This window comes from Heterocephalus glaber, unplaced genomic scaffold (assembly GCF_053883595.1).
Source record: "Heterocephalus glaber isolate CG9 unplaced genomic scaffold, H.glaber_assembly_v1.0 deba00001504, whole genome shotgun sequence".
Classification (NCBI taxonomy): domain Eukaryota; kingdom Metazoa; phylum Chordata; class Mammalia; order Rodentia; family Bathyergidae; genus Heterocephalus; species Heterocephalus glaber.
The window spans coordinates 40,790,309-40,806,635 of record NW_028258324.1 but is presented as its reverse complement, the minus strand read 5'-3'; positions in this window follow the sequence as shown (position 1 = coordinate 40,806,635).

Sequence of the window (16,327 nt, the reverse complement as noted above, 5' to 3'; positions counted from 1 at the left end):
ACAACATATTGGAATCTATGGGACACAATGAAAGCAGTCTTATGAAGGAAATTCACAGCAGTGAATATGCATATTAGGAAAACACAGTGAGCCCAATTAAGCAACCTGATGCTGAACCTCAAGCTTCTAGAAAAAGAAGAACAGGACAACCCCAGAGCTCATATAAGGGAGGAAATTATAAAGATCAGAGGAGAAATCAATGCAATGGAGACTAAGAGAACAATATAAAAAATCAATGAGCTAAGAGTTGGTTCTTTGAAAGAATCAACAAAATTGACAAACCCTTAGCCAACCTTATCAGAAAAAGGAAAGAAAAGGCTCAAATGCATGCAATTAGGAATGAAAAGGGTGAAACTACAACAGACCCAGCAGAAATCCAGAGTATTATCAGTACCTACTTCCAGAACCTATATGCCAATAAGATGGACAACACAGAAGAAATGGACAGATTCCTAGATACATATGAATTACTAAAGTTGAACGAAGAAGACCTAAAAATTCCGAACAATCCAATATCAACCAATGAAATTGAAAATGTAATTAAACACTTATCAACTAAGAAAAGCCCGGGCACTGATGTTTTCACTGCTGAATTCTACAAGACATTTAGAGAGGAACTGCTGCCACTACTGTTTAAACTCTTCAAGGAAATTGAAAGGGAAGAAATACTCCCAAATTCATTCCTGGAAGCAAGCATCACCTTGATCCCCAAAGTAGAGAAAGACCCAACCAAAAAGGAGAACTATAGTCCAATCTCACTAATGAACATAGATGCAAAAATCCTTAGTAAGATAATGGCAAACAGAATGCAGAAGATCATCAAGAAGATCATACATCCTGATCAAGTGGGATTCATCCCACGGAGCCAGGGATGGTTCAATATATGCAAATCAATCAATGTAATACACTATATCAATAGAGCCAAGGACAAAAACCATATGATTATCCCCATAGATGCAGAAATAGCATTTGACAAAATCCAACATGCATTTATGATAAAAACCCTACAAAAAATTGGAATAGATGGTCTCTACCTCAAACTGATAGAAGCCATCTATGAAAAACCAACAGCCAATATCATACTAAATGGTCAAAAACGGAAATCCTTCACACTCAAATCAGGAACAAAACAAGGATGTCCACTATTACCACTCTTGTTCAATATAGTTCTGGAAACATTAGTCACAGCAATTAGACAAGAGAAAGAAATAAAAGGAATAAAGATAGGAAATGAAGAAGTTAAACTGTCATTATTTGCAGGTGACATGATATTCTATATAGAAAACCCCAAGAACTCCACCCAAATTCTTCTAAACTTAGTAACCAAATTCAGTCAAGTAGCTGGTTACAAGGTCAACACACAAAAATCAATAGCTTTCCTCTACACCAATGACAGACTCACTGAGAGAGAAATAGGGCAAATAATCCCTTTCACAATAGTATCCAAAAAACTGACATACCTAGGAATCAACCTAATGAAAGAAATCAAAGACCTCTTCTCTAAAAACTATGGCACTCTGAAAAGAGAGATTGAAGATGATATCAGAAAAAGGACAGACATCTCCTGCTGCTGGGTAGGAAGGATTAATATAGTGAAAATGGCCATACTTCCAAAACTGCTATATAGATTTAATGCAATTCCACTTGAGATCCCAGCATCATACTTCATGGATCTCGAGAAAACAATCCAAAAATTCATTTGGAAAGAGAAGAGATCCAGAATAGCATAAGCAATTCTAGGTAAAAGGGACACGGCAGGGGGTATCGCAATCCCCAACCTGCAACACTACTACAAAGCTACTGTGATAAAAACAGCATGGTACTGGCAAAGAAACAGACTTGAAGACCAGTGGAACAGATTAGAAGATGCAGAAACAATGCCAGACACACTCAGCCATCTCATCTTTGATAAAGGAGCCAAACACCCTCATTGGAAGAAAGATAGCCTCTTTAATAAATGGTGCTGGAAAAATTGGGCTTCAACTTGCCAAAGATTAAAACTAGACCTGTATCTCTCACCATGCACTAAACTAAAATCAAACTGGATTAAAGATGTAAGTATTAAAATAGAAACTCTGAACCAGTTGGCACAGAGGTTAGGTAGAACCCTTGAAGACATCAGTGTAGGAAAAGATTTTGTGAACAAAACCTCAGTTGCCCATGAACTAGCACAAATAATCAACAAGTGGGATCTCTTCTTATTAAAAGGCTTCTGCACAGCAAGAGAAACCACCAGCAATGTGAAGAGACAACCCACAATGTGGGAAAAAATCTTCACCTGCTTTTCCTCAAAGGTCTACTATCTCAAATCTATAAAGAACTTAAAAAGATCAGACCTCCCAAATGTAAAGACCCAATCCGAAAATGGGCATCTAAAATGAACAGACATTTCTCAGACACAGAAGTAGAAATAGAAAACAAATACATGAAAAAATGTTCAACATCACTGGTCATTCGAGAGACGCAAATGAAAACAACACTGATATTCCACTTCACTCCAGAAAAATGGCTGCTATCATGAAATCAACCAATCAAAAATGCTGGCGTGGCTGTGGGGAAAGAGGAACCCTGCTCCACTTCTGGTGGGAGTGTAGACTGGTGCAAGCACTGTGGAAATCAGTATGGAGATACCTCAAAGAAATAGGACTGGAAGTCCCATTTGACCCCACTATTCCACTGCTGGGGATCTTCCCCAAAGAATTAAAAGAATCATACCACAGTGATATATGTGCACACATGTTCATAGCAGCACAGTTTGTGATAGCTAAAACTTGGAAACAGCCCAAATGCCCATCAACTGGAGACTGGAAAAAGAAAATGTGTTTTTCTTAATAAAATGGAGTACTACTCAGCCATAAAAATGAGAAATTAGAGACATTTATAGCTAAGTGGATGCACATTGAGGTGCTACTCTTAAGTGAAGTTAATAGGACACACATGAATAAATACCGAATAGTTTCTCTGGTGTGAGAAACTGAAAGTGTAAATAAGAACTAAAATGTACAGTAGGTAATGTGAAATAGGAAGAAAGGGGGCAAAACGGAAGGAAGTGGGAGGGCTAGGGGAAAGAATAGAAGGGAATGGGATTAATATGAGAAAATGGAAAAATAGGTACAAAATCTTTGTAAACAGGGAGGAATGGAGGGCTGAAGGGAGGACTGGGCAAGGGTGAAAAATAAGAACCAAGAGAGACTATGTAAAGGTGCAAATTTCCAATGATGAATGTCATTATATTGTATATCTAAAATGTACCAATGATTAGAATGAATAATCGAAAATGTAAAATAGGACGAAAAAGTCCAAAGGGGCAGGGGTAGTGGGAGGGGCAGGGGAAAGGAAAGAAGGGAAAGGAAAAATGCTGAGAAATGGAAAAAATGGAAATAAAGTCTTTGTAAACAGGGAAGGGTGGAGGGCGTGAAGGGAGGGCTAGGAATGGGGAAAAAATAAGAACCAAGATGCAATATTTAAAGGTACAATTCCCAATGAGAAATGTAATTGTGTTGTATACCTACAATGTACCAATAAAAGAATTTAATAAAAAAAAGATTGAATTATACACTCATTAGGGAGATGAAGTTAAAAGTTTTAAAAGCCTTGTCATGACTTTTTTTTTTTTTTTGGTACCTGGAGTTGAACTCAGGTCCTTGTGCTTGCGAAGCAGGCAGTGAAACCACTGAGCTAAATCCCAGGCCTGACTTTTTCTTTTTGTTAGATTCTCCCCCTTTGCATTTAATTTGTCACGTCCAGTGGATTCATTCTGCTGGGTTTCCTAGTGTGGTTATCCTCATTGTGTTTTCCTAGGGTATTGTCTAAAATTTTTGGAGTGCTGGTTTGGTATTTATGAAGTTCCTGAGGTGCTCTTTATGATGAAAGTATCTTATTTCTCCATCAATTTTGAAAGATAGTTTTACAGTGTACATCAATCTGGGTTGGAGGCTGTTTTCCTTTAGGGCTTGAAATACATCACTCCAAGCTTTTCTTGCCTTGAGTGTTTACACTGAGAAGTCTGCTGTGATTCTGAGGGGCTTTCCTTTGTATGTGCTCTTGAATTGAGTTTATATTCTATAAAATGCTAATGTTAAATAATCTTTCAAAACTCAGTGGACATATATGTGTGGTTCTATTTCTAGATTCTCTGTTTTATTCAAATGATCTATATGTCTTTCCTTACACCAACACTGCCTTGATTACTGTAGCTTTAGAAGAATGTTTAAAATTAGGTACTAAACATCTTCCAACACTGGTTTCATTTTTGTTTTTGTTTTTAACTTTTCTAGGTCCTTTGTACTCCTACATAACTTTTAAATTTCAATATCCAATTCTTCATTTATAGCAAGTATACACATGCCTGAATTTTTGTATATACCTTGTGTTTTCTAATCCTGCTAAATTCAAGTACAATTTCTAGGGGCTAATAGAGATTTCTTAGTATTTTCTCTGTAGATGATCATTTCATCTACATATAAAGATTTTACTTCTACCGTGCCAATCCTATCCTAGTTGTGTCATTTTATTGCCAGACTATTTTGGTGGGGCCTAGGTTTCAAAGTTTAATGGACAGATAAAGAGTAAGCATATCTGCCCTTGTTCCCCACTTTAAGGAGAAAGCATTGTATCTTCTCCATTCATATAAGGTGTTCTCACTGGAAGTATGGAGTACATGTCTTTAACCTGTTGAGAAGGTTCTGTTCTACTTCCAGTCTCCTGATAGTTTTTACCATGAACAGCTGTAGAATTTAGTCCAATACTTTTTCTCCAACTAATGACAGGATCATATGGCTTTTTCCTTTCCTCTGTTAAAATGATGACTTTTGGGGTGGATCTTCCAATGCTGAACCAACACTGCCATCCCTATAACAAAACCACTTTCTACATACTGCCAGATCTGACTTCTAATAATTTGTTTTGTTAAATTTCTATCTATGTTCATACTTTTTTCTTCTATTATCTTTATCCAGGTTTAGGATTAGCACAGTGTTGAGTTCCTAAAATGAGGGGAGAAGTGTTCCTTCTTTTTTCTGGTTTAATTGTTTGATATAATTTATCAGTTAAAATGTTTATGAGCCTGCTGTTGTCATATAGGTAGGTTTTCAAACTAGGAATATACTTTCTTTAATAGGTGCTATTCAAATTTTATATTTCCTCCAGAGTTAGTTTCATTAATTTGTCTTCCAAGGTACTTCTTAGAAGTTGTCAAATTTATTTCAAAAACGATTTTTGTAATATGTTTTCTATATCCTTTTAAATTCTGTAAAATCTGTGGTAATGTCTCCTAGATCTTAATATTGTAATTTTAAAAATGTATAAATGATATTGTGTAACAGGAAGAAAAGGTCTAAAAGAGCAGGGGAATTGGGAGGGGTAGGGGAAGGGAAAAAAGGGAAAGGAAAAAATATGAGAAGAGGAAAAAAATGGAAACAAGGTCTTTGCAAATAGGGAAGGGTGGAGGGGCTGAAGGTAGGGCAAGGGAAGGGGAAAAAAAATAAGAACCAAGAGACTCATGTAATGGTACAAGATCCCAATGATGAATGTAACTGTATTTTATACCTAAAATGTACCAATAAAGTTAATGGGAAAAAAAAAGATCAAAAAAATGCCATAGTATATAATGTCTTGGCTGATTGTCTGACAACACAATAATGGGGTTGTGCCAAGTGATACAATTGTCTATTCAGTTACAAGTTCCAGTCTCATTGCATCTGTGTTCTTAAGCTAATTGCTTGCACACTTTAGAAAGAGCTAAAAATTTCATTTTACACATTGCTCTTCCTTTTTTTCTTTGAAAAATGATTGAAATGACTGTGTGAATTTACATTCTTTACTGTGAAAACGTTCATTTTTTAAAAAAACAAAGCAAGCATCTTCATGTTCTGTGTATACTCTATATCTTAAGTCAATTTGTGCACTCTTGTTAATGATTTTGTTTAGTCATGGGTTTGATTTATATTTCATTATATAAACTCTGACTGAATTTTACAATCTTTTGACAAGCACAGTATTTAATCCACAACAGCAGTGGAACCAAACCTCATTTTTATTGAATAGTTAATATTTGTGTTCGCATTATATTTAAGATCTTCTGAAAATGCCACGTTGAAAGTAATGTGGAGAGGGGCCAGGGATTTAGCTCAGTGGTTTTTCCACCTGCTGCACAAGCACAAGAACCTGAGTTAGGTCCTCTGTATCGCCGACCCCCCGGCCCCGCAAAAGAAACTGATGTGGAGAAAATGTTTGTGACACACTGGAAAACATTCCCCTTATATATAAATTTCTTTATACACATAACATAAATCTAAATTCACAGAATATATTTATGAAATTTATTTCATATTACAATTTACTTCACTTCCTGCAATCTCTAAATTGAACTGTAAAATATCAATTGATTCCATAGTGTGAGCCAAATCATAGCAGATAGAGCATAATCATGAGCTTCTAGGAGGCCATAAACAATCAATAAATACATGGAAATACATAGGCATACTGAGCACTTACATAGACATCAAGCAAATAACAGAGAAATAGTTACTTTATATTAGGTAGATAAGGTGACTTGTTTATTTTATGAACATAATTTACACAACTATGCTGCAGTCAAATAGTTACTGCAATTTAATAAATTTAATCATTAGATCTCTCATTTCATTGGAATTATGTGAATATAAAATTAAGTAAATGACGGGAAACTTTATTTAGATAGATGTAAATTCAAGGCTACAAAACTATGCAAGTTTTAAAAAATAAAATGAAGATTATTACCACATTTTGTTACACAGAAAACATATATAGTTCTTATTAATATCTGCTAAATACTGATTTTTCTTTGAAATCCAAACAATAATGATTCTTTTAAGTGGCTACATTACTTATTCTTTTTTGTTGAAATTTGAGATTACATCTAAACTGATAAATTTCTTGCTAAAATCATCTCATTAATTAATTGTTTATAGTCACTGAATTAAAAGATGAAGAAAATGTTAAAGATTCAAATACCCACTGGTAACAAATTGTAGAAGAAGAAAATACTACAGTGGTACGATGAGTGTAGGGACATTCTGAAATATCTGTTCAAAGAAAATAGGATTTTTAATTGTATTTTACAAGAACCTATGACTCATAGTTTTTATGGAGGAAATATGATCTATAAGTTAACTCTTTTTTTTGATACCAGGGATCAAACTTCGGACCTTGCACTTATGAGGCAGGTGGTGGAACCACTGAGCTTAATCCTCGGCCTTCTACAAAATCAATTTGCGGTAAATAGAGTTATGTATTTATTCTCAAACAATCAATAATAATATTATTGATTAAAAGAATATTAGTGCACATAGAAAATTTTTAAATTATTTTGCAAATGGAAATGGAAATAAAATTAAGAATTAGTATGGCTCTTACGAAAACAGGTTTGTTATTAGAGAGCATAAGTTAAAAATATTGCTTTGTCATCTACCAGTTATAAGACCTTGGGAAATCCACTTAACGTTTGTGTTCATGTGTAAGTGGGCATAATTATGCCAGTATCCCTGAGAATATAAATGAAAATTAAATGCTTCTTATAGTTTCTGTTATTTATCATACATAATTAATTTCAGAAATAAATTCACAATTATTAACTTTATGTATTATCATTGTTTCAAAATATTTCTTATATTTTACATATATCTTATGAATTTATATGTCAATTATCTAAAATACTTTTCTTTTTTTTGCCTGTATTCTGATTATGAATTATCAATTTACTTGTTAGAAATATAATTTCTTTTTAAATATTTAAATTTTTTCTCATATTATACAGTGTAATATTCTTCAGAAATTTTTAAGGTATTATCTTTGTCTAATTCTTACACTGTTGATTATTTGAAAATCTTTCCTAAGCACAACATATCACATATATGTGATTAGTCAATAAATGCTTCATTGTTGGTAGGGGTTAGAACTGAAGCAGTATATCAAGTAGCAAACAAATAAAAAAGTTTTTTTTTTCTTTTCTACTAGCAAAATTTAAACAATTAATTTGTAAATACATGAAACTGTCCTATTAAAATGTACATTGTGTATATAAATCAATATAATAATACACTCACTAAAAATCACACCATGTTTAACAGCTAAGAATTTCTCAAAGCCATTGAAACCTAGAAACAATGCAAGAGCAAGGATTTTGAGGGATTTTACGGCCATGAAATTAACCTAACTGTTGCAACAATGCATTAGTATTTTTAATACTATACCACCCTCATTAAATTGTCATTATTCCTGAGCTCTATGTGAAATTTCAATGTCTAGAATAGTATGTAGAAATCATAAGGGGACAACAACATGGAGGGAAGGCAAAGGGAGGGAAGAAGAGGACCTAAAAAGAATGAAGATATATTATCTATATCTACCAACATCCCAGAATGAATGTGGCCATTATGTACTACAAACAAAAATTAAAATTAAAAAGATAGTAATAAATCATGCTTTTAAGATGATGCAGTCATTCAACTATAGTGAATTGTATTTTTTCAAATGATAGAGATCTCTTCATTTTTAGTGTATATAAAATTCTATTTTATATGTATACAGAAGAAAAAAGATTCTAAAATTTAGTGTTTAGAGACTCTAAATATAAAATATTTTATATTTGCCAGAAAAATGTGACCGACTTCAACAGTGATACTCAACTCAGCTAAATTTTCCCTCTTGAAGTGGCAATAGCTGGAGACATTTTTATAATTTTTTTAAATGTAAGTTTATTTTTATTTGATATGTAAAAATTTTAAAGTATACACATTTTGAGGGCGTCACAGGATATTTTGTCCATGTACACACTATGTAATGTTTAAATCAGGCAAAACATACCCACCCTTGAACATTTTGCATTTCCATAAAATCAGTGATGTTGAAATTTTTTTCATTTACTTGTTGACTAATTATACATTTTCTTTAGAGAAATGTTTATTTTAATTTATTTCCCATATATATATAAATTATATATATATAATTTTTGTATATTTGTTTTTGCTGTTCTTTGGGAGTTCCTCTTATACTCTAGATAGGAAAATTTGGTCAGAAATTCAATTTGAAAATATTTTCTCATATTCTATAAATTGTCTGTTGATTGTTGCTATTGCTGAACAGATGGTCGTCATTTTCATATATGCTTATTAGTCTAATTTTTTTTTATCCCATGGGCTTTGAGGGTTTATTAAAAAAACTTTATTCATTCCCATGTCCTGAATCATTTCCCCCATTTTCTTCAAATAATTCATAGTTTCAGATATCAGATCCAAATTTTCAATACCCTTAGAATATATTTTTGTAACTAGTGAAAGCTAGGGGTCTAGTTTTGTTTTTCTGCACATAGATATCCAGTTTTCCCGGTATCATTTATCAGAAATCTTTCCTTTCTCTAATGCATGTTCTTAGTGTGGTGGCGTTGTCAAAAATTAGTTGGCTGTGGATAGGTAGGTTTAATTTTTAAATCTTTGTCTTGTTCCATTGGTGGAGACCATGTTAGTTGTCATATTGGCTAAATGGTGGCTGCTGTTTTTTAGTGGGTAGAAGACAGAGATACTGATAAAAATTCCACAGTGCACAAAGCAGACCATAACAACAAAGAATTTTAAGATGTACAATATCAACAAGGCTGCTGTTGTGAAACACTGCAATGAGAGGAACTGTGTATGATCAAAGGTCACATTGTTTGAAAGACTTTGGTACTAGTGGAAATATGTATTTGAATATTCATACATACTCCCAAACACACACTCATATATACATTTATCATTTCTTTATGGTGAAAATATTTAAAATATTTTTCTCTGAAGAAACAAAATAAAAACTAAAACAAGGTCTTATGGAAAACATAACAAACTCATATACATACACACGTGATGCTATATATAACCTATCCTAACGGAGTGGAGCACAGGCTTGTCAGTCATATGAAAAAATGATTTTCCTTATTATATAATAAAATATAATATTCCCAATCTGTCTCACAAAGAAAGATGTAACTATAATTTGTATAAAAGATCTGTCAAAATTTATCAAAAATGCTGAAATTAAAGCATTGTCAAAGGTAACCTAAAATATGGAAACAAGAAAAAAGTAGGGAAAGTGAACTTCACATTTTGTAAAATATACATTCCAAGTTAAATATATTACATATAAAAGTATATATTTATGTTTAAACCATAGTACACAAAGAAAACCCAATTTCTGTCAATAGTTATTAAGTAAATTACCTTTTTTTTGAGTTGAAATAAATCTTTCCTCCTTTAACTTATGTTGGGAATTTTGTCTCAGCAAAGAGAAAACAAGACAGTCAGGGACCTACATTTCCAACTGGATCTTTGGTTCATTGTGAGCAGAGTAATCTCTGATAATCCAGTGGCCACAACAAAGTGAGACATTATGTCTGCCAACAAGGGGCTCTATGTACAGCATAAACTTGTCCAGGACATGGTAGACACTAGCACTTGCTGCCCTTTCCTTTGCAGAGGAAAGTGACACCACTCGGTGGCTGCTTTGAGAGAATGAACACAGTGCAGCTAGTTGCCTAGCATGACTTGTGTCACCATTGGCTGCATTTGAGCTTGCAGAGCCCTGCCGGAGGGTTATTTCTGCTGAGTTGCTGCATTTCTGCCAAGTTGATGTTTGGTCCATGAGTGGACATAGAAGATGATGGTCTACTCCTTCTGGAAATCAGGGGCTCACCTGCTGCTGTTAAGTACTAAGTACCACAAGCCAGGCAGTCTGGATTTTTCCTCTTGCTGGCTAGACTGATGCTTGGATAGACTTATTATAAATGCCATTCAAACAACCAACCAATCCCTTCTCATAAACTCCATTTCTGTCCATCCCTGAGACAACAGGGTGTACAAGCCCCATTACTACAGATGCATGCCACTGCAAATTTCCTCTTCTCTGAAAATTTGTCTTTTCTATGGCACTATTTTCTTGGGTTGTCTCAAGGAGTTTAGCCCCATTTACTCTTCTTTGAGTGAACCAGCCAAAAGTTTTGTTCCTTCCTTTTTTTTTTTTTTTTTTTTTCGTACCGGGGATTGAACTTAGTCATGCCCTTGTGCTTGTGAGGCAGGCGGCAGGACCACTGAGCTAAATCCCTAGCCCTGTTCCTTTCATTTTTGTCATTTATCTCTTGTTAATCTGAAAAGCTTAGGTAGATTCTTAATCTCCTTTTTCACTAAATTACCTATCTTTATAATGCAAAAGCTATAGAAAATATAAAGTTTCATGTGGAAAAGTGCAATAATACTAGGAAGTGTCATAAAGAAAGACTCAATGAATAATAAGAAAATTGAACGAGTGTCTAAGAGGGGTAATGTAACCAACAAAATGAATGTGATAGCTATATATTAAACTTTACTTCTGACATTAAAAAGATATACCTTTGGTCCAAGAATTTAACTCAGTGACTCTGCTGCCTGTCTCGCAAGTGCAAGGTCCTGAGTTCGATCTCCGGTACAAAAAAAAAAAAAACTTTTATAAAAAAAGTATTTTTCACATTCATTCTCTCTTTCATTCTTAATTTCCCCATAATAACCTTTTTCAGGCAGTGATCCTGTGAACTAATACTGCCCAGGACTGTAATTTATAAGATAATCCTGCTTGTGAAGTCTAAAATGTGGTTATATGGCTGCTGTACAATTTTCCTATCTTAATTGTTTGGGAGGACAAAAGACTGAAAAAATTTTAAAGCATTCATAAATTTTACCTATATGCATAAGAAGGTAAAGTAACCATTCAAATACTATAGAAATACAAGAACTGACACATTTACCAATGTTGGAGGGAAAGAGTAGAAGACAGAAAATATTTGCAACATTGAAGTCTCCCACTAGCTCAACAAAGTAAGATCACTTACTTTGAGATAGAGATTTTTTTGGGGGGGGGCGAGATAAGAGAGGAGGGAAGGGTCTCTTACCACTAAGCTACACCTCCACTAAAACAGATATCTTGAAATTTCAGTAGAAATAAATTTGTTAATCCATAGCAGTTTAGTATATGTTAACTTGCTATAGCCAAACACACTGATAAATAGTAGTTTATAAGAACAAATATTTTCACCTTGCAGTTGTCCAGGTTACTTAGTAATTCTTTAAAGGATAGAGAAAATAATAAACCAGATGTTCTAAATATCATCAATCTCCCAGAAATAGTTTTATATTAAATTAATTTCAATTATTCTAAATGATATTTCTGTATAGATATCTTAGTGTTTGATTTTGAGATTAATGTTCTGTTTTTGAAATGATAAAGTTTATAAAAGGTGCCCTGAGCTTTTCTTCAAAAGTGTGAATAACCAACAAGGATTTCTTTTCATACTGTTGTTTACCTTTGAAAATTCAGCTTTTATTCACCACTATCGAATAGAATACAAACATATTAATGGAAGGGGCTGATCACTGCATTTGATATAAATTATTACTGTAAGTTAATCTTTTACTTAAAATGTCGGTAGAATATTTAATACAGTATGTATTTTCTTCCTTAAGAATACTTCTATGTGGTTTAGCAGAAGACCTGTTGGTAAAACATGAGAATGTATTTTTCTTCTTAGGTTTAAACAAGAAATTAAAAATATTTTAATTTCAGGAAAAATCAATATTTAAAATATACACTAAGATTTATTTTAAATAATTGCAAACATTGGTTTAAAAATTGCTTTTTCCCTTGTATATGAGATAAAAATCTGAAGCTTTTGGTTGTTCATAGACCTTAAAAATCTTTATTTCATTAAGTTTCCTTAATTGAACAGAAAACATCAGAATTAAACATGCTATGTCAATAGCACTATATAGAAAGTGGTTTTAGATGCTGACAAATTTAAAAGGTGTTTTTCTATTGCCTCTCATCGCTTTCATATAGCTGATTAAATCAAGAGGGACGCAAAAGAGGAACAAACACACGCTATATCAAAATTACAACAGTGGCAGAAGTCACAGTACATTTTGGGTAGAGCATATTTTCTGTTCAATGTTGAAATTGTGTGCTTAAAATGATAGCAATATTGAAGAAAAATGTCCAGCAGTTGAAAATATATTGGGATTGAAGTAGACTTCAGCAATTCTGAAGAAAGAGAAATTGGGTTACAGATGGCATATATTGAAATACATTAGGCTTTGAGAAATGGAGCTTACTTAGGATTTGCGAAGGAAAATTGAAAACTGTAAAATCTATTGAAAGGATAGCATTCTATTATGACTGGAGAGAATGTTTAAAATTACTGTGAATGTGTCCCTGAGTTTGGTGTATAATACATGCCTCAGCATTTTGATATTTTTTTTAAAAAAGAAGGAAAAGAAAATAACAATAAAGAAACACATTCATGCCACTTGGAAGATATAAACTCAACATCTCTTTTAATATGAATTCTTTGTTTAATTAATGTTAAAAAGTAAATTCCAAGAACTTTTCCTTTGATATATATTGCTCATGTTTATGCCAGTGTACATATATTTATGTTTCATAAATTAATATATATTAATGATAGTTAAGATAATGAAACCCTAAATATATCTACTGAGATGAGTTATTTATATTATTCATTCATTCATATTTATTCAGCCTCTACCTATCTAGGTATTAGGGTTGCAACTAAAATTAAAATACATAACCATCCTTTCTGGAAGGATGAGGAGGGAATAGACAGACACATGGCATGATGAGACAGAAAATAAACTTTACAGATAAAAATCAGGAAAAATATATGGATACAAAGTTAAACTCTTTGGCAAAAATTTAGACCCTATTAGAGGCAATAAGAAAATTAGTATTTAATTCAGAGGTATCTTTGGTTACTTTTCTCTATGAAATGGAAAACTGTATTATAGTATCTGTGATAATATTAGTTTCTTTTTCTAAATGTATACAAGTCACAACTATAATAAGGCCAACAGACCCTCCCTCACAACAGACAAATAAGCACAAAGAACCTTCATATACACTAGTAAAGCAATTGCAATAAATGTGGTTTAATATGGAGTAGATGTTTACTCTTTTAATCATGCCACAACAAATTATTCTTACACGGATCTTTATCACAACCACTAAAACAGAAGCAAATAATTCAAATATATTTACATTAAGACAAAACAGGGTCATTAAACTGTCCAAAAAGAAAAGGTTGCAAATTGGTATACAACTTGAGGGACTACATAGGAAAATACTGAAGTATAAACATAAACTATTGTCACACCAAGCACAAAACAAAATAAAGAATCCAGATCATGCTTTATATGAATTATTCTACTGAATACTGCAAAAGAGATTTCTCCTTATTATTAAGTTTCTTTAAAGTAAAACAATTGTATGAGTATGGGCAATTGACAGAGTTACGGCTATACTTGTTATACAACTCTAATGTTCAAAAAAGAAAAAATAGCTTTCCAAGATTTTAACTCAGTGAAAAGGAAAAGCTCATCTTGAATTCAAAAAATAGTATGTCTATCACTTCTAGGTTTTTTCTGAATAAAGTCATTTATAAAAATAACTTATGTCCTATGAAGCTTTCACCACTGATGATAATTTTCAGTAGGTTATAAAATCCCTAGCAAATACCATATAAACAAGTGTCTATGGGGTTAAGCAAAAAGAAAATGAATGACAGGTTATATGGTTTCATAAATAATGAATTGATCTGAAACATAACCTTATCTAAATATATTAAAGTTATTTCTTTGCTTGAGATGCATATTATTTATGCAAAAGAAATGGAATATGTGAATAAACATTTTAAAAATCTCACCTTCCAGATTTATTTTATTAATGCATTTATCAGATGAATATTAAAATATAAAGCATTATACATTTTAATTCTGCAAAATTGATGTTATCAAAATTGTGTTAAATTAAAAACAGAAAATAATTATTTTAAAACAGTTTAATATTCTAAAAATTTTTTAAATCAATTGATGGGAATACATCCAATTGAATCACAGTGAAATTTTAAAAGTTCTTTTGTGAATAAAATACATAGATTTTCTAGAAAATCATCTAAAAACAATAAACCAAAATTCCTAAAGCAGTATACTTTAATTACTTTATATTAACACAAAAAGACCAGATTTGAGATGTAAAAAACACATTTAAAAAAATACATTTAACCAATAAAAAAAGATATTTACAGTTTATTGTGCAAGAGGAAAAGAGAACAAAATTAATAAATTTTAATATGTTTAATCTTAAAATATATTTTACAGTAGATAATTTGTTCTAAAATATTTAATTTACTGTTTTAAAGAAATAATTGCATTCATAAATAACTAAGTTAACAAGACATAGCTATTTTAAAGCTTTTCAGCATAGAGTTTTAAAATGGTAATATTTTAAAATACTAACAATAAAAATACTATCATTTGTGAAAAGCTGTTCAATTTTTCAACACATTGTTACTACCCAATATGAGTATATAATTCAACTCTACAATCTCATATCATACAAATTAATACACAGTGCACCTATTCATACATAAAAGATGTAAATTCAGAATCTCTCCACCACAAAACTTTGTAGTAATGAAATACTAAAGTGAGATATTTATTCTTGTATAAACTAATAACTTTTTTAAAAAGTTGCAAGGAATATATGAAGATATTGAATTATTTATGTTAGATATTCACATTCCAAACTCCTCTCTTAAGGGTAGTTATGGAGAAGGAGAAAAAGTTAAAAATTCAGGTAGACAAAATTTTTAATAAGTTCATCACTGAGGAGTAAAAGTGATATCAAACAAGTAAAAGCCTTAAAAACTCCACTATTAAAATTAAGAAACTAGATAGAAGAGCCCAATGAAAAATGCTCACTGATAACATTGGTGAAGTTAAGGCTACTAAATATTGTTCATTTCAAGGGAATCTAAGTAGTATTTAACCAGCAATATGCAAGGAGTAAAACTATATGGGATAATGTGAATCAGTAACGTAAATTTCTTGGTATTGGTGTAATGTTGTCTTCCATTTTTAATGCCAAAATGGATATGGGGAGCATATTAAAAGTCTAGCATGGAGTATAGCAAATCCTGATGTTCACCTGTGTAAGAAGAAAGTTCTTGTCTTTGATGTTATTTTCACCATTATCCAATTAAGCATCAGTGAACAAAATGAAGACCCCTATCATGAAGAACTCTTACTCTACAAAGTACTTTTTAAAAACATGTTAAGTAGTTCTACTGAACAGCAATTCATACATTTTGCTGCAATATTTTCCCAAAGATGACCAATTAGTTCTTTGTATAGAATGTCAAATAGTAAATTATAAGGGGGCAAACGAAACAAAATTATCTGAAACAGAAATTTCTCTTAGTCTTCTTTTCAGTGTA